The sequence below is a fragment of the Erinaceus europaeus genome, chromosome 6 (genome assembly GCF_950295315.1).
Source record: "Erinaceus europaeus chromosome 6, mEriEur2.1, whole genome shotgun sequence".
NCBI lineage: Eukaryota > Metazoa > Chordata > Mammalia > Eulipotyphla > Erinaceidae > Erinaceus > Erinaceus europaeus.
The window spans coordinates 42,021,651-42,049,200 of NC_080167.1; the positions used below are offsets into that span (position 1 = coordinate 42,021,651).

General features: G+C 43.1%; 1 protein-coding gene and 1 long non-coding RNA gene across 2 annotated transcripts in view; both read left to right on the forward strand.

Annotated features, from left to right (window-relative positions):
• On the forward strand, window positions 1–26,466 carry LOC132538914 (uncharacterized). The gene is made up of 3 exons (XR_009550233.1): window positions 1–1,004; window positions 7,780–7,855; window positions 26,407–26,466. It is a non-coding gene; the product is annotated as an uncharacterized LOC132538914 (long non-coding RNA).
• The window catches only part of KIF26B (kinesin family member 26B), a 566,510-nt gene that overhangs the window by 64,105 nt on the left and 474,855 nt on the right, over window positions 1–27,550 (forward strand). The gene's annotated exons all lie outside the window — the stretch shown is intronic.

Below are 27,550 nucleotides of genomic sequence, written 5' to 3' on the forward strand. Positions count from 1 at the left end.
CTCCTTGCAGTGGGGACTGGAGGTTTGAATCCAGGTCTTTATTCATTATAACATGTGCACTCAGCCACGTGCTTCACCACCTGGACTGAATGAAGCCAGGTTTTAATTTGTGATTAATAGTGTTTTACCAGATTGTAAGATTACTGGGTATAGTTTCACACCACACCCGCCACCAAAGTTCTGTGCCCTCCATCTCCCAATGGTAACTACTATAGCTCATGCAAAATCTTAGAGACTGTTTACTTCTGTTTTGTTTTGTTTCATTTTTAAGTTCATGTGTTTCAGTTCTCTAGGTAACACATATGAGTGAAACCATCTGGTAGTTGTCTCTAAGCACAGTCACCTCCAGTTCCATCTATTTTGTCCCAAAGGACACAATATCATCATTTTAGATTGCATAGTATTATTCCATGGAGTTTATATCCCATAATTTATCTAGTCATCTGTTGGTGGGCATTTTAGTTGCTTTCATTCTTTGGCTATTGTGAAAAATGCAGCTATGAACATAGGAATGTATGTCCCTTCTAGTTAATGTTTGCATGTCCTTTGGATAAATGCCCAAGAGTGGTTTTGCTGAATCATAAAGTAATTTCATTTTTATTTGTTTAAGGACTCTCCATACATTCTCTTGCAAAGGGGCTTCACCAGTTTGCATTCCCAACAGCAGTGTAGCAGTGTCCCTTTTTCTCCACAACCTTGCCAACACCTGTCATTTCTTACTTGGCTGATTAGGGCCAGTCTCGAAGGTGTGTTGGTACAGTTTCTTATCTCCTCATAATAGGTGTCTGTCTACCATTCTTACCACCAACTGAAGACTCTTCACCATCACACTCTGGACACAAGACACCCTCCCACCCCTCTCCCTTGCTAGAGCCCTTTGCTTTGCTGCAATACACCCTATCCAGTCCAAGTTTCAGCCTGTGTTTTCCTTTTCTTTCCTTAAAACAGGGTGAAGGTCATGGTGCTACCACCCCTTGTTGATGCTACTTTGTTCTGTGAAAAAGGTACCAGGTTTTTTTTTTTTTAAAGGTAATTAATCCCATACAATTTGCATCCCTACAACAGTCTTGAAAAGGAGGCATTGTTATTTTCACTTTGTACATGAAACAGGCAAAGATGGCAGTAGTTAAGGCTACATGACTACAGAGTAGAGTAGGTCTTGAGACATGGGTTCTTGGGTCTGATCAGCTGCTCGAGTGAAGTATCTTTTATTTTGTTTGTTTATTTTTTTAAATATTTATTTATTCCCTTTTGTTGCCCTTGTTGTAGTTATTATTGTTATTATTGATGTAATTGTTGACTAGGACAGAGAGAAATGGAGAGAGGTGGAGAAGACAGAGAGGGGGAGAGAAAGACACCTGCAGACCTGCTTCACGGCTTGTGAAGCGATTCCCCTGCAGGTGGGGAGCCGGGGCTTGAACCGGGATCTTTATGCTGGTCCTTGCACTTTGCACTACGTGCGCTTAACTCGCTGCACTATGCCCGACTCCCCTGAGTGAAGTATCTTAATATTACCAGTGCCTCACCTCTGATTTGCAAGTCATTACAAGTTAAATATGCCAATGGACTAGACTGATTCAATTTTGAAGCAACACAGCAGTTAGAATGATGATAATATTATGCTTGGAAAAAAAAAAAACTGACAACAGAGAAAGCGAAATCACCTGCCTTAAGATATCTTAGTAGAGAAGCTCTAAAGTTCTTTTTCAAGTGGCTGCTACCGGATTCTGAATTCTTGGTGTTTTCAAGTCTGCCCTGTTTCCCTTCTAACCTTTCCTGCTCATGATTTCTTCCATGACCACTGTAATTCTCAATCCAGAAAGGTTATTAGCCACCTGGATAATTGCACCTTTATAACTTTTAAGACAACCACCTAGAGGCAGAGGATAACTACAATAAATGGCTTGTAATTCTAGGTCTTAGATCTTTAACATAAAACCAGCTTTCTACTTCCTTCGATTCGGAACCTGAAGAAATCAAAGCTAAACGCTACCAGAATTCATTATCTGTTATTTAAAGTATGTTCTAAAATGGAAACAAGCCTCCTTTTTTAGGGGCAAGTGGAGTAAGGGAACTCATTTCTAATTTTGTGCTGTTTGAGGGGGGGCTGTAAAGAAGGATAATTTCTTACCCTCCAGCCATTTCTTCTCCACAGGGGTGTGATTGTATCTGAGGAGGCAGCTTGAGTTTCTGCTTTTGGGAGAGAGGATTTTATTTCCTGTTGGGTTTTTAAAGTTGCTCTTGTTTAGGTTGTTGCCTTTTTATAAGTTAGTCTGAGTATTGAAAGGCAGGAGGCCTATTGGTCTATGTTATGTTGGCCTTGGGGCATTAGACTCACAGAGCAGCTTTATTTAGGATTGCTAGGCAGGCCATATGTACTCAATTATCCCATTTGGAATGGACTTGTTTCTCTGTATCCCTCCCCCCTTCCCCCACCTGGCTCTCCCTTGCAGGCCACCACTAACTGTTATTACACATACTCAGTGAGGCCTGGGAACTGTTGTCTGCAGGGAAAACTCAAATTTGCCTTTCCAGTCCCTCAAAACACTACCCACTATTATCTTGTTGTTGTTGTTGTTATTATTATTATTATTTTGCCAGAGACAGCTCTGACTCATGGTGATTAAACCTGGGCCATAGACATGAAAGTCTTTTTTTTAATAGCCATTATGCTGTCTTCACTGCTGCAGAATATAATTTATAATATCATAACTATAGTTTGTTCCAAGAATAAGATTGAAAATCCCATTTACACAGAAGTATACGGACTAATAGGATTTAGTGAAAAAGGCATGAACTGTGAAGTATGGCAGATCTAGGTCCAGGTCCCGAGATAGCTCGCTGAGTTTGGAAAAGGTGTTTTAACTTTCCTGAACCCCAGTTTCTCCACTTAAAGAGAGGTGGCGGTAAAGTATTCACAGAGCTGGTTTTGGTCACATGCGAAAAGTGGGTCCAGTGTTCAGTGCTGCCAGCATGGGTTGCCATGAGGATGGTTTCTGGTCCAGTAATTGTTTGGCACACATGCCATTTCCCCTTTCTGTTTGCATCCAATAACGATTTATTGATCAAGCTGTAGTGTTTCAAGATGCACATCTCTGAACTGCAACTGGGAAAATGCCCCAACAGCACACTCCAGGGCAGGAGTTTGTAATTATCTGTAGAATACATTACTGGGACCCCCAGTTACCATAATATCTAGCATCTGTCCACTCTTCAACCATATTTCTTTTCTTTTTTTTTTTTTTTTTTTTACTTTTTGGTTATCTTTATTGAATAGAAGCAGCCAGAAATGGGGGGGGACAGAGAGGGAGAGATAGAGAGACAACCTACAGCCCTGCTTCACCACTTGCAAAGCTTGCCCCTGCAGGTGGGGGCCTGGGTTTCAGGCAAGTACCCTGCCACTGGGCTGTTTCTTCCACCCAGGGGACCTGGATTTCGACCCCTGGTCCTAGCACACTGTTGCATATGCACTCAAGCAGGTGTGCCACCACCTGGCCCCTCTTCAACTGTATTTCATGTGGAATTAGAAGTGGGCTTTTATTGGGAGTTACTCTCTGCCCTTATCCAGCTTTCTAGTCCTGTTTCCAACTCTGACACCATCTTTCTAGACAATATTTTTAGCCCACCTGCATGTTAGCTATCGGGCTCAGGCAAATACACCTAAAATAGACTTCCTAGCTACTTCCAACATGAAGAGCCCCAAATCTCATCTGCTATATTCTTACCTTTAGGTTCCTGATTACTAAACAACTGATTTAGATCTTAATGCCTTTCAGCCAGCAAGTTGCAGTTGCTTATCATGATGCCAACCTCACTTTCCTGGGCAGACGACCTTACTAATGTGTTCTGGAACCCCACCTCTCCAGAGCCCCACCCCACTAAGGAAAGAGAGAGACAGGCTGTGGTTATGGATCTGGCCTCTTCTCCAGATTCTTTTCACTCACTGTGATGGAGCGAAAACAAAGGTTCCTGTTCACAAAGTTCTGGGTCTCCATGGAACTGGGGCTCAGAATCCTCTGGTCATCTTTCTATATAACAATTTTCCCTTTGGGTTTATGGACCAAAATTCTTTTTGGCAAGCAGAAGGAAGATGTTCTGACTTCTATAATTGCTTCTCTGCATCACATGGACATTGCTTGGTTGACCCATATCCACAGCCTATCTCTATCTTTCCCTAGTAGGATAGGGCTCTGGAGAGGTGAGTTTTCATTTCGTAATTCCTTTATCCTGTCATCTGTCAATGAGCACTAGGTTGCTTTACTCCTTGGTATTGTAAATAATGCTATTATTGCCATGTATTTTTGTAGGTTCTTTGTTTTAGTCATCTATATAGGAAGTGGACATTCTAGATCTGTAATTCCCACAATGCATTTCTGCCTCTCCTCTCCTCTCCCTCTCCCTCTCCCTCTCCCTCTCCCTCTCCCTCTCCCTCTCCCTCTCCCTCTCCCTCTCCCTCTCCCTCTCCCTCTCCCTCTCCCTCTCCCTCTCCCTCTCCCTCTCCCTCTCCCTCTCCCTCTCCCTCTCCCTCTCCCTCTCTCCCTCTCCCTCTCCCTCTCCTTCTCCCTTTCCTCTTCCCCTTCATTTCTCTTCTCTTCTTTCATCAGAGCACTGCTCAGCTCTGGCTTATGGTGATGCTTGGAATTGAACCTGGGACCTTTGGTGCCTCAGGCATGGAAGATTTTTTGCATGATGCATTTTCCTTCCCTCCTTCCCTTCCTTCCTTCCTTTCCTCCCTCCCTCCCTCCCTCCCTTCCTTCCTTCCTTCCTTCCTTCCTTCCTTCCTTCCTTCCTTCCTTCCTCCTTCCTTCCTTCCTTATTGCCACCAAGGTTATCACTGGGGCTTGGTGTCTGCACAACAAATTTATCTCTCCTGGAAGCCATTTTTTCCTTTTTTAAATTTTTTTATTTGATAGGACAGAGAGTAATTGAGAGATGGATAGGGAGAAAATTTGAGAGGAATCTGTAGTACCTGCTTTACACCTTGTGAAGCTTCCTCCCTGCAGGTGGCAAGCAGGGGCTCGAACCTGGATCCTTGCACATGGTAATGTGTGTGCTTAACCAGGTGTGCTACTGCCGATCCCCTTTCAGTAAGCATTTCTTCCTGCCTCCTAGATGTGCAGCATGGATGCATCTCCCCCTGAAGAGAGCTGGCCTTCCTCTGCATGCCTTGACTGCTGCCATACCCTGACTTGGCATCTGTGAATATTGCACAGCCAAAACCAGATTTCAGTGCTCAGAGCCAAAGAGGAGAAGCAGGGAAAGAGTGGTGCTACCACACTGACTCAGGTGACAAGAGAGCTTCTGCTTAAGCTGCCATGAGAACTAGCGTCAACCAGGTTTCTTGAATCTGTCAAGAAAGGTCCTGGGCCCAGTTTCCCCAGAAGAGTATAGCCCTTCTATAGCTGTTTGTGTCAGTGTGTGACTAGCTTACCAAAAGTAAGAAATTACTTACATCTTCATGTAGAGATATTTTATTTCATATATGCGTCTGCAGTCATTGTCAGGTCAGGCTTAGATTGTAGTAAAATGGAGATCATGGTGATTATTTATGTATTTATTTATTTTTACTAGAGTACTGCTCAGCTCTGGTTTATGATGATGTGGGGATTGAACCTGAGACCTCAGTGCCTTAAACAAGAGAATATCTTTGCATAACCATTATGCATTATTTCCCCCTCCCCTTGATGACTATTTTTAAAGGTGCTTAGGAAGAAGTTCTAGGAAGGAGGAATAAACAAAAACCACATTGGAGCTTCCTGGATGATAACAACTCACATGTAAAATATTCCAGTTAGGACTCTAAGTATAAATACTATCTGGAACTCTACTCTAGAAACTGCAGTAATTTGAAGCTGTTGCAAAATGCATCTTAAGTGTTGTAAGGATTTCTTATATTCCTTTTATGACTATCTTAAATTCGAAGCAAATTGTTTCTTTTAAAAAAATTTACGTTTTATTTCTATCTTGTACAGGACTTTATTTTTGGAGTATTTCTTAACTTCTCATTAATAGCCTTGACTGGGGCTATAAAAAGGAGTCACTGTGTGTTTGTTTAGCATTCTCTGTAAATTCAGGCCACTAGAATACCTTCTGCAACACAGTCTTCCTAACACAATGGTTTTGTACACACCAGGGTACCCTACTGTATTAGAAACCTACAGTTATGGAAGGCAGCTTTGCTCACCACTATACTACCAACGCCTCTAAAATCTACATTTGTGAATGCAATTGATTCCAAGCAGAATGAGTTCTATAATTCATAATGGTGTTATCGTTAAAGTGTGTGAAGAATATAATAATTCTGTTTCTATCAATATATGATAAAAACAATAAGGCAGGGGGCCAGGCAGTAGCGCAGTGGGTTAAGTGTACATGGTACAAAGCACAAGGACCGGTGTAGGGATCCTGGTTTGAGCCCCCAGCTCCCCACCTACAGGGGAGTTGCTTCACAGACAGTGAAGCAGGTCTGTAGGTGTCTATCTTTTTCTCCCCCTCTCTGTCCTGTCTTCCCCTCCTCTCTCCATTTCTCTCTGTCCTATCCAACAACAATGACAACAATAATATCAACAACAACAATGATAGACAACAAAGGTTACAAAAGGGAAAAGGTGGTCTCCAGAAGCATTGGATTCGTGGTACAGGCACCATGCCCCTGCAGTAACCCTGGAGGCAGAAAAAACAACAACAACAAAACAATAAGGCACTGAAATAATGTTCTTTTGAGTTGTCTTATAAGAATCTAAGGGAACTGGTGCTTAAGTGCACAGTAACAATCACACCAATAATACGCCTGATCAGCAACATCAATCACCATGAGAATGATTCAGTTGCACGTTAATCATATAACTGCTTCTTTTCAACTGGGAAAACGTCACAGCCATATGGCACTACTAGTGTGCTGACCACAAGGTCTTCTCATGTAAAATGCAATAATGCCATTTCATTCCATGCCATTTTGTTATAATATTGATGAAAGAAAAAAAAATAAAAGTCCCAGACAACATTGAAAGCAGTGATCTTATTTTCACAACCTGCTTTTGTCAGATGTCATTTCACTTAAAGTTGTAGCTTCTCAAAACTGACTCAACTGACAGCATTACATGAGAACTGCCCCACCCCAAGCTGGCTCTGCCACTATAACTACAGTTTGCTCGGGGCAGAGAGAACAGAGCAGCGTTTGGAAGAGGGCTTCTGACCACTTTTGTGTCTGATTAAGACTGGCTGTGCTCAGAGAACAAGGGAAGGCATCCAGACTCTTAGCTGAGTCTGGCATGAATATTCAGAATCAGCGCCCCCATGCACTAAGAGCTCCATTTCCTCCTCCAGGTTGAAGTTAGAGTTCTGGAAAAATCTTTTGCTTAGATGGGGAGAATGGAGTTACTGAGCACATAAATGAATTCTGGAATATTCATTATAGCCATACCCAGAATGGCCTCTCCTTATTTGTTTGTATCTGTCCTGAGCACTTCCACAGTCTTTGCCAAAGGATAATGCCATAGGCCTTCCATTTATTTCCCTTGGGGAATAGAAGACACTTGTTGAGTCCATGCAGTAATGAGCTCTTGACATTGAATATACAACTTTGGGCTATGGAGCTGCCTAAGGCCCAGCTACAGATAGAGATACAGATACTTGTTGATCTGAAGATGATCTCCAAGGCTGCTCCCATGAGTAAGAGGCATCTCGACTGAAGGAAGTGGAGAAAACCCTGGACACATGAGCTCTCACCCTGTATAGTGACTGTCACTATTTTACAGCTGTGCAAATTTGTTGTTTCAGGTCAGTCACAAGCAGGGCCTGTGTTCCCATGAACCCTCAGATCAAGAGTCACTTATGTTCCCTCTTGCTCTGAAAAGTGAGTATTCTGCAGACTGGGAGGTGGAACAGTGAATAAACCATTGGAATCTCAAGCATGAGGTCCTGAGTTTGATTCCTGGTGTTGTATGTGCCTGGTACTGTATGTAGCTTTAATACGGAATTTAAATACATTTTCCTGCTTATAAAAGTAACATATACCCATTTTAGAGTATCTGGAAAAGTAAGAAAGAAACCAAGAATGTGAAGTCATCTGTAAGCAGAGAACCATAGAAGTAAAAGTCCAGGTGAATCTGTTTGACTGAATGATTTAAGATTGAATCAACATGACATTGAAACAGGAGTGCTTTGCTTCACAGAGGAGAAACCAGCCCATTGCTGGCTCAGAATAGGGTGAGATAGTCTTACTAAGTGAATTAATGCAGTGCATAGAACAGAATGCATGGAATGCAGACTGGATCACTATAAGAAACATGATAGAATTCCCCTGGCATTGACTTTGGCAGCAACCATAGAACAGTCTACATTGAAAAGATCTGGGAGCCATTTTGTCCTCTGTGTTAGGTGAGTAGCTTCCATGTCCCACTGTCCACTTTACTGTAACGCCTCACAGACATACCTGCGCATCGGTTCCCAGCGCCATGGCAGTCAGTTTCTCAGCAGGTACAAATCCCTTTAGATCTGCTGACAACTGTAAAGGAACATGGAGCCACAGCAGAGAAGAGCACCCTTCCATTTTTTTTCTTGCCACAGGACCATCTGGAATGTGAGCATGGAGGTGGGCTCTGCCACTGGAGCTGGGCCTCAGAGCGACACTTGTTGGTTTCCTTTTCAGCAGGTTTCTTTTCTCAACAGACAATTCTCTGCTAGCTAATCAAGGGCTCCTCCAATTGGAACTCCATCCTCTGTTCTCACCTCTCTGCCAGGGATATTTTCTTGGCAATTACAACCAAAGCTGATAGATTGGCAGTGAGACTCTACTTGGCTAGGGGTAAAATAACCAATGATTACACATAATTGCAGAAAACAACTTTGAATTTTATTAATGAGGTGCTCTAGACAACATCTTTTAGCCCATTGTCCCACTTAACAGCCAATTCACTGGGGTTCAGTGTGCGGCAATTTGCGTTTATCTTCCCCTATCCAGGCGCTGGGCCCTTGGAGTCTATAATTGACATACATCAGTCATTTTCTAGTGGGGGTGGGGAAGGGTGATTCTTTTTGGAGGGTTGAAAATAAGACTTACTGGAGAGCTGCACTGATTTAGCGTCATCCAGTGAGTCAACTGACTGACTGCATTTGATTGGAGCGTTACTTTCTTTTTCTCAGGAGAGGTGACGAAGGCAAAGTCCTCAAGTTAGAGAAGTTGAGAAATGTCTTGGGGAAGAATAGGAATCTCTCTATGTACAAATGACACTTGTTTCCCTTTCATTTGCTTCTTCCGACTTAGGGTCCAAGACCTCTAGGTTGAGCTGATTTAAGGCTATACAATAAGGTTTCTGTGGTTGGGGTAGAGATAGGATGGGTGGGAGAGGGGTTTTCTGGGGTGCCTGTAAGGCTTCTGTTTCCTTCAGAATTATAATATATGTGAACCATTATCATTGATCCCAGTGAGCTTGGCCTGAGACACCTGTTTTCCCAATATGTTCACAGCTGAAACCTGCGGCTGCTTCCTTGTGTTTATTTAATATTGTGTGGCCATCTGCTCTCTACTGGGTACTCAGAATATAAAGATGAAACCAGTTGCTCACCTCGGGGTATCTACTGGATCCTACTGTTGTTTTTTTGTTCCTCAATATTGTATGTCCCTCGAGGCCAAGGACCTGGCCTTCCCTGTTCTGTCTTTGGTCCTCTGTAGGACTGAGAGTGTTAACAAATGCTCTGATCTGATCTAACAGGAGACATGGCAAGTACAAACATATGTGCAGAGCAGGGAAAAGGGAAAACACACGATAAGATGTCAACTAGAATGAAATACCATCACTGCATGGAGAAAAAGAAGGAACTTTATTTCTAACTTCAGAATCCCTGTTGTAAGGGGCGGGAGATGGAAACAGTTGCTTTCCCTACTCCCTTGGAAACAGATATCTACTAGGCTACAGAGGAGAAATTTACATCTTGATAGGGAAAGCTTCCATCATATCAACAATTTAAAGTGACAACACCATGCTCTGTGAGTGCCTATAGTATCATCCTGGTGAAACCAGACTGGAATGTCTCCTGAATACTCATATTAACTCTTGGGACAGAAAACCCACTCTAGGTGAGAGGAAGTGTGAACCAATGGGGATCTACTGATCTTTCCTGTGTTTCTCTCCCTTTTTTTTTTTAATTTCTTTATTGGGGAATTAATGTTTTACATTCGACAGTAAATACAATAGTTTCTACATGCATAACATTTGCCAGTTTTCCATATAACAATACAACCCCCACTAGGTCCTTTATCATCCTTTTTTGGACCTGTGTCCCCCCCCCCCCCACTTTGGTGCAATACGTCATTTCCTTTCTCAGCAGAGTTCAGCATGATCTTGTTTCAGCTCTGAGGGTCTGGAGTCTGTGTTATTAATAGACAGGTTCAAGTTGAGGCAGGAGGAAAAGCATGTCTAGGGCAGCAGAGCCAGGGAGCCCCATGCACAGTGCTTCCATCTTTGGTAGCTTCCGGAATCCCTGCTGATGGCTCTCTTGCTGGCTCTTACTATGATGCTTCCCTTTGCTGCAGGAACCAGGCTGTTCCTGTGTCCAGCACATCCAGGCCTGTAGCTCTTGTCTTCTGCAGATGATCCATCCAGACAGTGGAAACTGTTTCCTAGGACACCCTTGCCTGCCCACAGCTCCACCTGCTATTCTTCACGGTTCTCCTTGGGGGAAACCACAGCCTCATTTTTCTTATTATTTTTGGAAACCAAAATAACACCCCAGGGAAGAATGGCTGTTTCAGAGCTCACACCAAGGCAATGTTTGTGTGGGCTTTTTGTGCTCTCTTGTGATGTTTCCCAGCGTTGTGCTCCAGAAAGAGAAAAGACTAGCCAACTGTTGCTAATTGCAGCCTTCCCTTGTGAATAAAAGGACCCAGCTTCTAGCCAAGCCGGGGTCTGGCTTGATTGCATGTGGGATGGGAGGTGCCACCACCACTGTATCCCCAGATATCTGTCTGAGCCCTTGTGTGGCCCAAGGCACTCCTCACTCCTTGTTAGTAATGCAATAGGAAGTCGCTCCCTGTGGTCGACAAGAAAAGATTCACCCTCCACAGTATTGGAGTCACCCCCAGTCCTACCACAACTGTCTTGCTTTCTCTGTGTTGATGGACCCAGAATCAATCTGGTTGGTTTTGTAGGCCAACTTTGAAAACCCAAGGGCCTAGCCTCCCTGGGTGGAGAGCATGAGTGTCTTCATACTCAGTACACTGAACTTGGGCTCCTCTTAATGAATGCACATGTGGTCTTTTCTGGTAACTTCCCTCCAGGCAGAATCTTTCTAGAGCACGGCTCTTCTTGATTTTTTTTTAAATTATTTTTTATCATTTTATTGAGAGGTTAATGGTTCGCAGTACAGATGTTGACATATGGGTTAAATCTCTTTCCGAGATAGATGTCTGCAGAACACTGTCACCCCCAACTTAGGTCCTTTATCACCATCCTGTACCAGGACCCCAACATCCCCTCCACCCCTCCCTTCCTCTTATTTCCCAGAATCCTTTGCACCACATCCAGTCCAAGTTTCACTTTGTGGTATTTCCCTTTCTCCCTTTCTCTGTTTCTCTCTTCCTCCCTCTCCCTTCCTCCCTTCCTTTCTTCCTTCCTTCCTTCATTCCTTCCATTCTTCCTTTCTGTCTTCCTCTCTTCCCCATAACACCTCTCAGCTTTGTCTTATGGTTGTTCAAGGGATTGAACTACTTGGGACCTCAGAGCCTCAGGGATGAAAGTCTTCTTTCAAATTTTGTTATTATTTTAAACATATTTTATTTATTTATTTTAATGAGAGAGATGCAGAGAGAAATATATACACAGAGTGAAAGCAATCAGAGCACTGTTCAGTTCTAGTTTATGGTGTTGCTAGGGATTGAACTTGGGACTTCAGAGCCTCAGGAATGAAAGTCTTTTGCAGAACCACTATGCTGTCTTTCCAGCACTGTTTCTTTCTCTTTTTGGCTTATCTCGTTTTCACGTTTGATTTCTTAGGCCAGACTGTGGGTACAAGTTGTTCACTGTATGCTTCTGCTCACTCCTTCATATTTCTCAAAGAATTCATAGTAAAAGAAAAAGATGCCTTTTTTTTTTCTGATCTCCCAGCCTCTTCCTTTACTATGCCCAAAATAAATGAGTTTTCTGGAGCTGTTGAGCTTTCTTCTATGAACATCATTCTCTCCTTTCTTAGAAAATGTATTCTGACTTGTTGGTATCAAGCCATGTTGCTTATTTTTTTTTTCTTAATTTTATTTATTTATTTTTTTTTTTTGCCTCCAGGGCTATTGCTGGGGGCTTGGTGCCTGTACTATATATATCCACTGCTCCTGGAGGCCATTTTTTCCATTTTGTTGCCCTTGTTGTTGTCATTACTGTTGTTGCTGTTGGATAGGATACAGAGAAATTGAGAGTGGAGGGTAAGACAGAGAGGGAGAAAGAAAGACACCTGCAGACCTGCTTCACCGCTTGTGAAGTGTCACTCCTGCAGGTGTGGTCCATGTGGCTTTTGTTTTCTACTGAATGCTTCCTCAGGAAAGCAGCTCTGGGGAGAACCTGAGACCTGGACTTAGTAAAGCGAGGTTTCCTCCACCTCCACAGATTGTGGTTTCCCACCCTAAGATGGCAAACTTTCCCAATACACTATCAGAAAGAAATGTTAATGGTCAGGGGGTCGGGCGGTGGCGCAGTGGGTTAAGCGCATGTGGCGCAAAGCGCAGGGACCGGCGTAAGGATTCCGGTTCGAGCCCCGGCTCCCCACCTGCAGGGGCGTCGCTTCACAGGCGGTGAAGCAGGTCTGCAGGTGTCTATCTTTCTCTCCCCTTCTCTGTCTTCCCCTCCTCTCTCCATTTCTCTCTGTCCTATCTAACAACGAATTGCGTCAACAAGGGCAATAATAATAACCACAACGAAGCTACAACAAGGGCAACAAAAGGGGGGAAAAATGGCCTCCAGGAGCGGTGGATTCATGGTGCAGGCACCGAGCCCAGCAATAACCCTGGAGGAGGAAAAAAAAAAAAAAAAGAAATGTTAACGGTCAAGAATCCCAGAGTGATCAAGTCACTTGCTCATAGTAAAATAGCAAGTGGTCTGGAGTGGGGATTTGATATTCCCTGACCTTGTAGATATCTTACTGCCTCTTCAGCCCTACTCGTCTCCTTTTCGGTGAAGAGTGCCAACCTTCATGGCTGCTTTTTTTTTTAGCGATTCATTCATTTTTAACAGTTTTCTTCCTGTTGACAAATAGATGATGATGATGTCTGGAGTGAATGTAGAGTGAAAAACAAGGCCTATTTTCTCTCTCTCTTCTTTCTAGGGTATGGAATTGCCCCACGATCCTACTGGGTGACTGGATCCCACCACCACCCCCTCTTTTTTAAATACAGTGGATGAGTTTGTGGGAGCTCAGCTTCTAACTACCATGAATTCTGAGTCTCCCTGTCTGGGAGGCAGATTCTGTAATTGTGCCATATCTTCATATGAGATTACCCCCCAAAAGTGTCCCTGAAGTGGCTGGGCTGTTGGCATTACCCTGTCCTACTTTGCCCCATTGTTATTCATTATGGGTCACTCTTTAGGGAAGTACCATGCATTTAATGAGTACTTATTACCCATGCCTTGAGCGAAATTATTCTACAGCTGGCATTTTCCGTGTGTGTAATCACAAAAGGATTCCAAGCTTCATTTCTGTGTGTTCTCCCCCGAAGCTAACACTTGAGTGAGAAAGTGACCCAGTTTGATGAAAGCTCAAGTTAATAAACAACATAAACACCTTTTAAGGTCTGTGGGTGGATAGCTTTTAAATCACTGTAGTTTTCCAAGTGAAGGGAGCCCTAATGTAGACCAAGATTTTTTTTTTTTTTTTGCTTTTAGTGTAGTTCAGTTTGCTTTCTTTTTGGTTTAAGACAATTTAGGTCAATCTCAGATTTTTGAGAATGAACCTCTGGAGGGAGAGGAAAGGAAAATCAGGCCCTAAGGTGACTTAGATCTCATAATTAAACTCAAAAAACAGACTCCAAGCTGACAGGAGGTCTAGAGAGAGGCCACACGACCACTTGAGGCCATCTTCTCACATTGAGACTCTGGTGCAAGCAACCTCTTTTCTTATTTATTGTCTGGTTGGATAAGCATCCTATGCCCTGGTGACTACTGAGAGCTTTCTTCCTTCTTCAAGTTCTTTTTATCCTTTGGAATAGTGGATGGTGGTCTCTTTTCCTGGAAAGAGAGGTCAGTCAATGTCAGTCAATGCTTCACTGCTGGGGTCACTGGTAGGACTGGAGGCTTAGAGAGACTGTCCCAGGCAGACCTGATGCAAAGGTAGAAGAACAGAGATGAGAGAATAGGGAGGCAGGAGAAGGATCAGAGGGGAAAGACAGAACCAGACTGTCTCGTGTTTTTAGCAGGGCCATTGTTCAAGGGACCAAGGGCCATAAATCACCTGCGAAGTCCTCTTGGCCTTTCATCATCATTAAGAAGCACTTATGCAGTTTGGATGCACATTGGCCCTCTGGGGACCTTTTGATCTGCTGTTGTTCCTCAGCCTTAGATGATGAAAGATGTGGTGCTCAATTTTCAGTTCCACTTGACTGAGGATTTTCTGATGGAGGATGGGACCTAAGGTAATTATGATCTAGCTGTTCTGAGAAGCAGAAGTTTTCTCAGATAAACTTTAAATGCAAAGTGGGTCATCCTATCCATCCAGAAGGACTCCCATAGACCCGTGCATGTCCCGTCTGGTCCCTTGAGTGACACTGTTTCTCTTCCAATGGACCAGAAGCTGGGACTTTATTAACAGGGAGGTATGTTTCATAGGTCGATGGGACCTGCGCAGTTTTGTTTATAACCTGATGAAAACCTGACAAATGGGAGGATCCTTCAGGGCAGATACCCAGTGTTTGGATGTCCCTGGTACAACTGGGTTTAACACTGCTCAGTTCATCAGCCCCTGGGTTTCTGGTACAGCCCTACGGTGCTCTTAACCTTTTGGTCAGCTAGGACCTCATATACTCATATAGCCTCATATAGCCCTCACAGACTATCCCATACAGTCTACGTGGGTCCTAGGTCTTTGTGATTAACATCTTATAACATTTGCAGCAAGATAAAGTCACCTAATGATGGACACATTTCTGGGAACACATCCTAGTCACAAAGCGTCGCATGTCTGTTTGGAGATAATTCCTCATGTCTCATGTCCATAGAGAGATCCAGTGAAGTATCTGGACCACAGGTGCCATAGAAATGCCCATGTGGGAGTCAGGCAGTAGTGCAACGGGTTAAGCGCAAGTGTCATAAAGCACAAGGACGGGTGCAAGGACCCTGGTTCGAGCCCCCAGCTCCCCACCTGCAGGGGAGTTGCTTCACAGGCGGTGAAGCAGGTCTGCAGGTGTCTTTCTCTCCCCCTCTCTGTCTTCCCCTCCTCTCTCCATTTCTCTCTGTCCTATCCAACAACAATGACATCAACAATAATAATAACTACAACAATGAAACAAGGACAACAAAAGAGAATAATAAATTATTTTTTTAAGAAAAAAAGAAATGCCCACATACAGAAAACTCCTTGACCATCCCCCTCCGCCCTGCCACCTCCCAGAGATTGATGTATCTTCTGCCTCCACTCCTGACAGTTTCTCAAAACTCAAACCTAAATTAGAAGCCAGGTCTTATCTTGAGGGGCACTACTTCTGTTTCTTAATATTGGCTTCCAGGGAGCCAGCCCGATTGTCATGTCCACACCACAGGAGGCAGCTAATGCCCTGTGTGAAGGAAGGAGAAGGTCCACCAAAGGCCAGTCCTTTAACTTTTTCTGTTGAAGTGAAGGAGCTTAATGAGTATAAGGCACAAATGGTTACAAAACTTTTCTTTTATGTTTGTGCCAATGCTTATCTATCATTTTATTCCTCACAAAGCGTAATATATTTTTCCTTCTTGGTAGAACTCCAAAACCAAGTTATATTTGAACAGAGTTGACTAGCAACTGAAAAGAAACTTTAAGAGAAAAGCAGCTTTTTCCTTTCCATGAATATGTATCACTTTGATGGCACAGAGTGGCTCCATTCAACTAAGTTGACAAATGCTACTCTGCCTCTTGTTTTTAGCTACTTTATTTTTAAGACTTACATATTGAATAAGAGAGAGGGAGAGAGAGAGAGACAGATCACAGAGTACTACTCTGGCATATGTAGTACCAGGGATGGAATGTGGAACTTCATAACTCAAGTCCTGCACTCTACAATCTCAGCCACCTCTGACCACACATCAGCTCTTCTCTAGCCTCTGCAGCTATGAGAAATAAAAATATCTGAAGGTTGTGCATAGGGGTTTGCTGTTTACTATAATGGTCTGACATAAAGTCTGTAGAGGAAAAATACCACTTTAATTTCTTCTACTTTTGAGTTTGTTTTTTTGCTTTGTTCTTTTTTTTTTTTAAAAAAATTTATTTATAGAAAGGAAATACTGATATAACCATAGGATAAGAGGGGTGCCACTCTACACAATTCCCACCACCAGTACTCCATACCCCACCCCCTCCCCTTACAGCTTCCCTATTCTTTATTCCTCTGGGAGTATGGACCCAGGGTCATTATGGGGTGCAGAAGGTGGAAGGTCTGGCTTCTGTAATTGTTTCCCTGCTGAACATGGGCATTGGCAGATGGATTCACACTCCCAGCTTGTCTCTCTCTTTCCCTAGTGGGGCAGGGCTCTGGGGAAGCAGGGCTCCAGGACACATTGGTGGGGTCATCTGCCCAGGGAAGTCAGGTTGGCATCATGTTAACATCTGGAACATGGTGGCTGAAAGAAGAGTTAACATATAAAGCCAAACAAATTGTTGACTAATCATGAACCTAAAGGCTGGAATAGTGCAGATGAAGATTTGGGGGTCTCCATTTTGAAGAGAGCTAGTAGGCCTATTTTAGTTATATTCCAAAGGGTCCATGACTAGTTTTTTCCTGAGTCTAACCTCTGATGTGCAGGTGGACCCAAGTTATTGTTTGGGGAGGTGATGTCATGGCTGTAAAAAGGGCTAGAAAGCTGGATCAGGGAAGAGAGTAGCTCCCAAATATGGGAAAGGTGTATAAATATTGTTGACTGTAGACCCCATCGATTTGATCTGATCTGGGGCCCATATTCAGCTTAGGAGCCTATGTGACCTCTGCATCCCTGTAGGTCTGTGCTCACATTCTGTGCTCATGAGTAGGAACGTTCCAAGCTGCCCCAATTTCAGGACCTATCTTCCTCAGGTGGTAGATAGAGTATGTTGTCCAGCCTCCCTTTGGAGGATGGACTGTTGTCTACTGTTGTTAATCCAAGTTGAGGGCAAGATCCTATGGGAGCCCACAAAGGGGTCCATTGTGTTTTTCCTGATGGAGATGAGCAGGGACAATGGAGAGAGGGATTTATTGGAGGTCTAGGCCCATCATATCTGTGTGGGAATCTCAGGACTCTCTGGCTAGGGCCCCAGATGATGGGGTGGCCTGATATGACAAAAGAATCATTAAAGTATGCCAGTCTCTTTCCCTTATTCAGCTTTTGTAGTCTTGCTTTGTTCTTTGTGGGTGTCTTACCTTCATATTTTCTTTCCTTTGTTCTGTCTTCTTTGAATTCATAAACATTTTTGGCAGAGACCTTTTTCTAATTTCTTAGAGTTTTCCACATTCCCCAAGAGTTTATAATTCATTTCTGTCTTTATTTCCGTATCAGTTGAAATTAGTAAATTAATTTTTTACCACCAAGGCTTCTCATGGACTCCATACCTACACATTTCCCCCAGGTCTCTCTCTCTCTAGATAGAAGGTGCTAGACAGAGAAAGAAGGGACACCATGGCATTGCTTCACTCCACATGAAGTTTCCCCTTTGCATGGCATTCCCGTGTGCTGGCTTAGTGCTCAAAGCTGGTCTCTGCTCATGGTAAAGTGTGTGCTCTCCTAGCTGCACTGTCTTCTGGCTCTTCAGTTTAAATTAGTTTTTTTTTTTTTTTCAATTACCAATCTTGTTTCTTAGTATGCTTGGAACTCTAAAAAGTTATGAAGCTGAGTAAAAGGAGAGTAGCCCTATTCCTAGGAAGTGTAAGGTGAAGTGAGAGTGTGGGAGAAGAAGCAGGTTTATAAACAACTATAATATAAAGCAGAACATGGCAGATCCTAAAAGAGAAAGGCTGGGTAGTAAAATGAGAGTGGAGAGTTCAGAGGAGAGAGCTTTATGAAGAACTCCTTGAAATAGGTGACATTTCAGTTGGGTGACATTGGAAACTAGTGGAATCTCCTGTTCTTTTCTATTTAACCCTCAACTCTACCCCCTTATTCTTGCTCTTAGTTTCTCTTCTCTTCCCTGGGCTGATACCCATCACTTAATACTCTTCCTTCCCATGTGTGATTGATTCAGATTTGGCTGCACTGATTGCTAGATGGCAGAGCCAGTGGGAAGAATGGTGGCGAGTGCTCTTAGGATCCAGCTTCTCCATGACTGATTCAAGGGTCCTTTCTTCAGGTTTCGTAGGCATAGAACTTTGCTCCTTTCTGTGAGCCAGTGGAGACTTTCCCTCCTTCTAGGATTCATTTCCTCTGTTGATTCGATCACTCACTCATTCATTCATTTAATACATATCCATTCATTGTCAGTTCTGGGCTGGACATCATATAGGACTGTTGGAGAGAAGAAAAGGGCCTTGAACTAGGTTTCCATTCCTGCAAGTCATATGGTTCCCTAAAGATAAAGTTAGGTGTCTCTCTGTCTGTGTGTCTCTCTCTAACCCCCTTCTCTCTCACTTTCTCTCTGGCCTATCAAATTAAACAAAGTTAAAAAAAATCTTTTAAAAAATATATAGTTTGGACCTGTAAAGCTTAGATCATGGAAATTGAGTTTGCTGTTTCTTTTTTGTTATCAAAGTTATTGTTGGGGCTTGATGCCGGTGTTACAGATCCTCCGCTCCTGGTAGCCAATTTTCCCTCCCTGCCTCGCCTTTCTATTTTGTTGAACAAGATAAAGAAAAATTGAGAGAGGAGGGGAACATAAAGAATGGAAGAGAAAGATAGATATCTGCAAACTTGCTTCACTGCTAGTGAAATGTCCCCCCTGCAGGTAGGGTGTAGGGGCTTGAACTGAGTCCTTGAGCATGGTAATATGTGCACTTAACCGGATGTGACACCACCCAGCCCCCTAGTTGCTATATATTTTAAATGAAAATTTGTGCTTTCATCATTAAAAAAAAGCATTTATTATGAGAAAGATAGAAGAGAGCAAAGAGAACTCTGGTACACTGCTGGGGATTGAACTCTGGACCTCATACTTGGTTCATAAAGTCTCTTACCACCTCCAGGGTAATGAGTTGTTATATTTTTGTGCCTCTTTATAGACCCATATAATCAGCGTCTTTTGGGGATTAATACTATTAATTCCCAAGGTCATTTTGAATGATATGATTTTTGACATGGTCTAATGTTTTAAGATTTTCATGTTGAAAGGAGTCTGACCTCAGTGCCATACTTTCTTGTCTCTATATTTCCTTAAGAGAAACCCCTTCTCCTTAAATTCGATTTTTTTTTATTGTGGTGTGACTTACTTAAAATATTTGCTTATCTAATGAGAGAGAAGGGGAACCCCTCTCCTGTATTACTGCTGAATCTTCCCAGTTACAGTGTCACACCTTCCTTAAAAAAAACAATAAAACAAACAGACAAAATAATAGGGTGGTGGCACACCTGGTTAAGATGACAGGTTACCATGCTCAAGGACCTGAGTTCAAGCCCCCACTCCCCACTTGTAGGGAGGAAGTTTCACAAGTGGTGAAGCTGGTCTACAGGTGCTTCTCTTTCTCTCTCCCTCAGTATCCCTTTCCTGTCAGTTTCTCTCTGTCCTATCAAGTAAAAGAAAAAGAAAGGGAAAAAATAGCTACTGGGTGGATTCCTTGTGCTGGCATCAAGCTCCAGCAATAACCCTGGTGGCAAACAAATCAACAAACAACAACATATATCCAGTGGAATACTATTCAGCTACGTTACATAAAAGGATGACAAATTACCACTCATGACAACATGGATGGCTTAGAGGTTGTTATATTAAATGAAATAAGTCAAAAGGAGAAATACAAGCAAATACTCTATGATTTAACTCAGTATATGCAAAGCAAAGATGCAAAGCAAAGGAATAAGCAAAACCAAACAAAAGCAGACTTTTAGATACAAAGCACTGATTGGTGGTTATCAGAGAGGAAAGGGGCTAGAAGCTGGGTGAGCTGAGTCCGGGGTTCAACTGTCTGGTGATGAATGGAGACTGCCTTTTGGTGGCGATTATGATGTCATGTTTACAGACATCTAACTGTGCTACTGTATGCATGAGACCAGTGCTGCCTCCATAAGAATTTATTAAAAAAACAAACAAACAAAAAGTTGCAAACCATCCAACATTGCATTGATATCTTATAAAGAGGCCCCTCCATTTTATTAAATGAAGGTTCTTGAGAGAGCAGATGTATCTGTAACAAGAACAGCAAGAGAAAGATCTTTCAGACTGGTAAACACTCACCTGAATAATGTGCTGTTTTGCCATCTGCACAACTCAGGTTTGAGCCTGACCTCCCACTGCTTTGAAGTAAGCTTTGATACTATGGTCTTTTACTCCCTCTCCCTGCCTCTCTGTCTTAAGAACACACACACACACACACACACACACACACACACCCTTGCACTTTTTTACTCCCTCTCCCTGCCTCTCTGTCTTAAGAACACACACACACACACACACACACACACACACACACACACACACACCCTTGCACTTTTTTACTCCCTCTCCCTGCCTCTCTGTCTTAAGAACACACACACACACACACACACACACACACACACACACACACACACCCTTGCACTTTTTCCCTTACCAGCAGGGAAACTCAAAGACTGTTTGTCCCTCTACCCCACCCTGCCCTAACTCAGTCCTCACTAGCTCCTGAAGAACAAAAGGCATTTCACATGGCAGAGTACTTCTGCCACGGTAGCTCCAAACTATTAAAAATAAAACTGTCCCTCAAGGCAACCCATTTCATTTATTTCTTTTGAATGAATAGCTTGGTTATTAAGATGAACTAAGTGGCTAAGTCTAGATTGTATGCAGGCAAGAAAAATTGATTTATTGTAGCCTTTCGGAAAGTGTATGTTTTATTTTCTCAGGAATTGGAATGCATTTGGATTTCAATGAAAAACTCATTTAGTCTGATTGGGGCTCACCCCTGTAAGTACTCCCCACCCTTCACACACACATACACACACACACACACACACACACACACACACACACACAAGCTTGAGCTGGCTCTGCAGTTTGTAGTATACTAGTTGAACTTTGGTGTTAAAAGATTTAGCTAGGTTTTATGATTTTCAAGGAAGGCTATCTCTGCCTCAGCTGCAACTACAGGTGTGTGTGTGTGTGTGTGTGTGTGTGTAGTATGAAAATATTTCACTTATTTCTTTGGTGAGACCACAATGTCACTGTATCCTTGATGGGTTTTGAGCAAAGCTGGGTTTTGCTATTTCCTGAACAAGTCAGAGGTATTCCCACCTAGCAAGGAGATCCCCCAAAGCTGTCTGCTCCTCCGGGGACAGAGAGGTGATATAAAAACTCCCTTCTGATCTGAGTTCCCATTTGTTCCAAATTGGGGGGAACTTAAAAAAAAAAAAAAAAGAAAAAGACATCAATAGTCAAAAAAGAAAAAAGTAAAATCCTTCCCCAAATTTATTGAGGAAACTTTGTGTTGAGAAGAGATATTTTCAGTTCTGGAAAGTTTTCCCTTTCTGATATGGACAATAGATGAATTCTTTCTATTTTCTTTACTTGAGTTTGTTCTAACATTGCAACATGTACATTATTTCTTTAAATTCTTTTTATTGTCTTATTTGATAGAGACAGCCAGAAATTGAGAGGAATAGGAGATAGAGAGTGAGAGAGACAAAGAGGCACCTGCAAGCCCTGCTTCACTACTCATGAAGATTTCTCCCTGCAATTGGGGACTGGGAGCTTAAACCTGGGTCCTTGTGCATTGTAACTTGTGTGTTCAACTGGAGGGTGTACCACCACCTGGCCCCTCAACACATACATTATTTCTGATATGCAATATATATATATATATATATATATATTTTTTTTTTTTTGCCTGCAGGGTTATTGCTGGGGCTCGGTACCTGCACTATGAATCCACTGCTCTTGGAGGCCATTTTTTCTCTTTTGTTGCCCTTGTTGTTTATTGTTGTTATTATTATTGTTGTTGTTACTTTTATCGTTGGTGTTGGACAGGACAGAGGGAAATTGAGAGAGGAGGGGAAGACAGAGGGGGAGAGAGAGATAGACACCTGCAGTTCTGCTTCACCGCTTGCAGGTGGGGAGCCCAGGGCTCGATCCTTGTGCTGGACCTTGCGTTGCGCCACCTGTGCTTAACCCACTGCACTACCACCCGGCCCATGATATGCAATCTTATGACATCATGTGCTTTGCCCAAGAATCCCAAATGATTGTCTGGTTAAGGTGGTTCACTCTGTGTGGCCTCAGTGGGGTTGCATTGGATAAAGCATTGGACTTAACAAGCACAAGGTCTTGAATTCTGGCCCCCTTCGGCCCATCATATATACCAGAGTGATACTGTGGTTCTTTCTCCCCCCACTCATGTTAATAATTAAGTAATTTTTTTCCCCTCCAGGGTTATTGCTGGGCTCGGTGCCTGCACCATGAATCCACTGCTCCTGGAGGCCATCTTTTCCCCTTTTTGTTGCCCTTGTTGTTGTAGCCTTGTTGTGCTTATTACCATTGCCACTGTTGATGTTGTTCGTTGTTGGATAGGACAGAGAGAAATGGAGAGAGGAGGGGAAGACAGAGAGGGGGAGAGAAAGGATAGACACCTGTAGACCTGCTCCACCGCCTGTGAAGCGACTCCCCTGCAGGTGGGGAGCTGGGGGCTTGAACCAGGATCCCTACACTGGTCCCTGCGCCCAACCCACTGTGCCACCACCCGACCCCCAATAATTAAGTAAATTTTAACAAAAGATTAGCTCTGTTTCTCACACAAGAAAAAGGAGCCTCTTGACTTGTCAATGCTGTGAACACTGTTGTTGGTAGTGATAATAGTGAGAGCTCCAGGTAGCCGTTCAGGTGAAAAACAGAAGAGGAGACTGTGGCTGTATCTCTCCTCCTTGTTTACCTTTTGGCCATCTGAGAGAAAAGAGAACAGAAACTGGTGAATGAGAACAGCAGGAGGGTATTGGAGCTGGGGCCTGATCACTCACACCCAGTCAGCAGGTAGATCTGAGTATTGACTGTAGAAGAGAGAGAATCAGCTTTCCCCATTTCCAGCTGTGCATTGTGCTGTTTAAAACCCCCCAGATAGGGTTCCACTGTTTCACTTCTGTTTCATGTATGAATAGCTCCAGCACAGAATTTTAATAAACACATATGCATTGTACATTGCTATAGAGGGCTTTATATTTTCAAACCTACAAGTTAATAACTAGGAACAAGTTTATTTATTAGGAACTTGGGGCTAAATAAACTACTAAAGTTATTGGTGTCTGGTGCTGGGAGATAGTGTACCTAGCAGAACACATGATTTATCTTATCCAAAGTCTGGAATTGAAACCTTGATACTATAAGGGAGTGCCACAGCCTGGGGGAAGCGCCAGGGATGGTGGAACAGTGCTGTATCATTTCTCCCCCCCAATAAATAGAATAAGACAGTTGGTTTTGTAGTAGTGATATCTTGCGTGGGTGAGGCCCAGAGCTTGAAAAAGTTATTGGCTCTTGACTCTTGCTGTCTACGTCATGACAAGCTACTCTTGCCAGACCTGAACTCCTTTTCCAGTTATGCTTGGTATTTCTTCTTTCTTTCAATCAGTGATTTGCAAAATTACAAAATAACAGGGGGACAGTTCCACATCGTTCCCACCACCAGAGTTCTGTGTCCTCATTCCTTCCATTGGAAACTGCAGTGATTATTCCTATTATGGCCTGATTATTACTTATACAACTCTGTCTATCAATCTATTGATCTATTTATCTAGTTTTTGTCATTCTTTCTATGTCCTGCCTTCTCTTACTTTCTAAGTCACATCTACACCTATTACTACTTCTGAACGTCTTTCCTTTTTTCCTCTTCTCTCTCTGGGTCTGGAGTTGGGGTTCATTGCCCTCTAGTCATCTTCCCCACTCAATTCTCCTGCTCTGGGAATATGGGCCAAATTCTCCACTTTCCTTGGTCCATCTGAGACTTTGTGGCGGGAGACACTCTGTACCTCAACTGTCTTCAGGGAGGACGTCCTGTTGTCATGTACTTATTTGGACCTTGACTTCCTTTTGTCTGTCTACTAGGAGAAGTACCAAATACTCATCTGTATGAGAATTCCTGTGTTTCCTCAGGTTTCTCTCTGAGGCTGTGCTTGCTGTTCCCCACATTCCAAGTGGAGGTGATTGTGGCAGACAACAGTGATTCCCCAGCTAGGTCTCAAACACTTTGGTGGTGGTGGAGGTGTGTGTGTGTGTGTGTGTGTGTGTGTGTGTGTGTGTGTGTGTCTATTGATAGGTTTTACTTTTTTTTTTTTAACAGCTTGAGACAGGCTCCACTCTATGTGCTTCTTCCTTTGCTTCTGCAGGAAGCTTGTTGAGGAGTAAGACCCTGGCCAGTTAGCCAGGCTCTCAGGAGGACCCTCTCCAAGTTCTGGGGCATCTGGGCTCTCTCAGCATTATTGATTCACTTCAGCGACATGTTGGAAACTGGGGGAAGGGGGATTTGGGAACAGAAAATCAAGTGTGTTCTTTCTTGAGACTTAGTTGATTTCCTCTTGGCCTGTGGACTCATAGTGATAATAACTACCAATATGAAAACATACAGAGCAGTTTCGAAAGTCTTTTATATGTGTTTGTCTTTAATTCCCTTCACACCCCTATGGGGTGTTGAGGATTTTTTTTTTTAAATCATGGTCCAATTTTTCACTTTTGCGGGATAAAGGAATTAAGGTTCAGAGAGGTTGAGTGACCAAATAATTGGAATGCAGGGCCCACTGGTTCATGTTCTCTACTTCAGTTATTGCTGTCTATCCCCCAGCTTGACAGGTAATGCCATTGTTTTGGAGGGGATCATGGTGGGTGGTAAGGAACTGTAAAACCTTAGAGCAATTGGTCATCTGTGATGTCAGCTGGAAGAGACGAATGCTACAGGCCCACAGGCCACGATGGAGAGTATCCCACATTAGCCAGGCATAGTTAAGGGGTAAGATAACCAACTTTGGAGTTGGTCAGTGGTGCACCTGGTTGAGCGCACATGTTACAATGTGCAAGGACCTGGGTTCGAGCCCCTGGTACCCACCTGCAGGGGGAAAGCTTCATGAGTGGTGAAGCTGTGTTATAGTATTTCTCTGTCTCTCTCCCTCTCTCTTTCCCCTTTCCTCTTGATTTCCTGCTGTCTCTGTCAAATAAATAAAGAGAATAATTTAAAAAAGATATCCAACTTTGTGATATTCCAATAAAGCATGTATGAAAGCATATGTATGTTGGGAGGTGTGGGGGGACTTTGGGTGAGGCTGACACAGGTTCTTTGAATCATAAAATACTGTCTCTGGCAAAAAGGAGTTTGAGATTTAGCAGCTGGTTTTCTTTAACTATCAGAAATACCAGCATTGTTTCAAAAAGCCACAGAATGTCCAAATACAATAGAAATTCCAGGAGTAGAGGGTGTGGGTTTTGGGGACAGGGTGGGCATGGACAAGTTTGGGGAAGGAGGACCAGTCTGATCTGTTTTTGTCTTTCTCCAGTCAGAAATTTTACATGGCTTCTGTCCTCCATCTTGTCTGCAAGATGCTCAAGTTTAAGCCTGAGTTTTAAAGAAGAGGCCAAAAAGGCCCCAGGGATTAGCAGTGGCCATAAAAATCAAACACCAGTCTTTCTATTCAGTGTCTGCCTTTCCATCAACTGTGTGTGTATGTGTGTGTGTGTGTGGGGGGGGCACATGTTGTCAGCTCAGCTCGAAAGTGACATTTGTATAAGTAGGTTTGTTAGTAGGAAACCAAGATTTTCACTTGCTAGTCTTTCAAAAAGTATAATCTACACCCAAGTATTTTCAAAATAGCAGCAATAGTAGTAAACAAGGGAGCTAATATCAGCAACAAGAGCCGTAGGGGTTAAGCTGAAGAGAGAAAAGGACTCCCTTTGTTAGGATTTGTTGTATCATACACAACACCACCATAATTTATGTCCTTTGACATTATTTGTATATAGCTGAGCCAGCGGTTGCTTCTGTTCTTCCTGGTCTAAGCTTTTAAGAGAGTCAATAATCAAAGACTCAGCCTATGGTCTGTGCATTAAAAAGTTTGAGAAATACTTTTCATCTGTTCTATTCCAGCCTGTAGGTTCATGTTTATATGTTAACTCTCTTTTCAGCCTCCAGGTTCCAGATGCTAGCATGATGCCAGCCAGACTTCACTGGACAGACAACTCTACCTATGTGTCCTGGAGCTCTGATTCCCCAGAACCCTGCCCCACTAGGGAAAGAGACAGGCTAGGAGTATGGATCGACCTGTCAATGCCCATGTTCAGCAGGGAAGCAATTACAGAAGCTAGACCTTCCACTTTCTGCATCCCACAGTGATCTTGGGTCCATACTCCCAGAGGGTTAAAGAATAGGAAAGCTATCAGGGGAGGGGATGAGATACAGACTTCTGGTGGTGGGAGATGTGTGGAGTTGTACCCCTCTTATCCTATGGTTTTGTCAGTGTTTCTATAAATAAAAATAAAAAAAGAGGAAAAAAAGAAGAAAAGGACTTAATGAACAAAGCCAACAGTTTGTGGAAGCAGTTTTCCACATTCCTGAAGGCATTTAACAAGGTTTATAACAAGCTTGTTGACCTTGGGGTCAGAGATGACTTGACTTTCTCTGAAGCTTGAAGGGAAGTAAAACAATGTTTTCTTGTTCTGTGCCTATTCTTTAGTGTACAAAGTTACTGGGGTTTGCACTATGTATTTGCACCCAACTTTTTTTTGACAAGCCCAGGTAGCCTTACCAAGAAGCTCAATAAGTTGTAAGATTCATTTCTGCGACTTGTAGCAAGAATGTCTTTCTTCTTCTTCTCCTTCTCCTTCTCCTCCTCCTGTTTCTTCTTTAATTTTCTGAAACACAAAGAAGTTCTAGAACCTATACCTTGAATCTGTGTCTGACTGCTTGTGAGAACCATTATGATTTATAATATGTCAGTAAAGTTGGATGTATACCTAGAAAGAGCTCTGGTGTGAAGAAGAATGTGGTGAAGGCTATGGAACACAAAATAAGTTGGGACTGGGTAGTGGCATACCTGGTAGAGTGCACTCTAACAAAAGCAAGGACCAGGTTTAAGTCTCTGATCCTCACCTGCAAGGGTGAAGCTTCACAAACAGTGAAGCAATATTGTAGTCCTCTCCCCTCCCCTCCCCTTCCTTCCCCTTCTTCTCTTCCTCCCCTTTCTTCCCCTTCTCCTCTTCCTCCCCTGCCTTCCCCTTCTCCTCCCCCTTCCCTCTCTTCCTCTTCCCTCTTCTCCCATCTCTCCCTCTC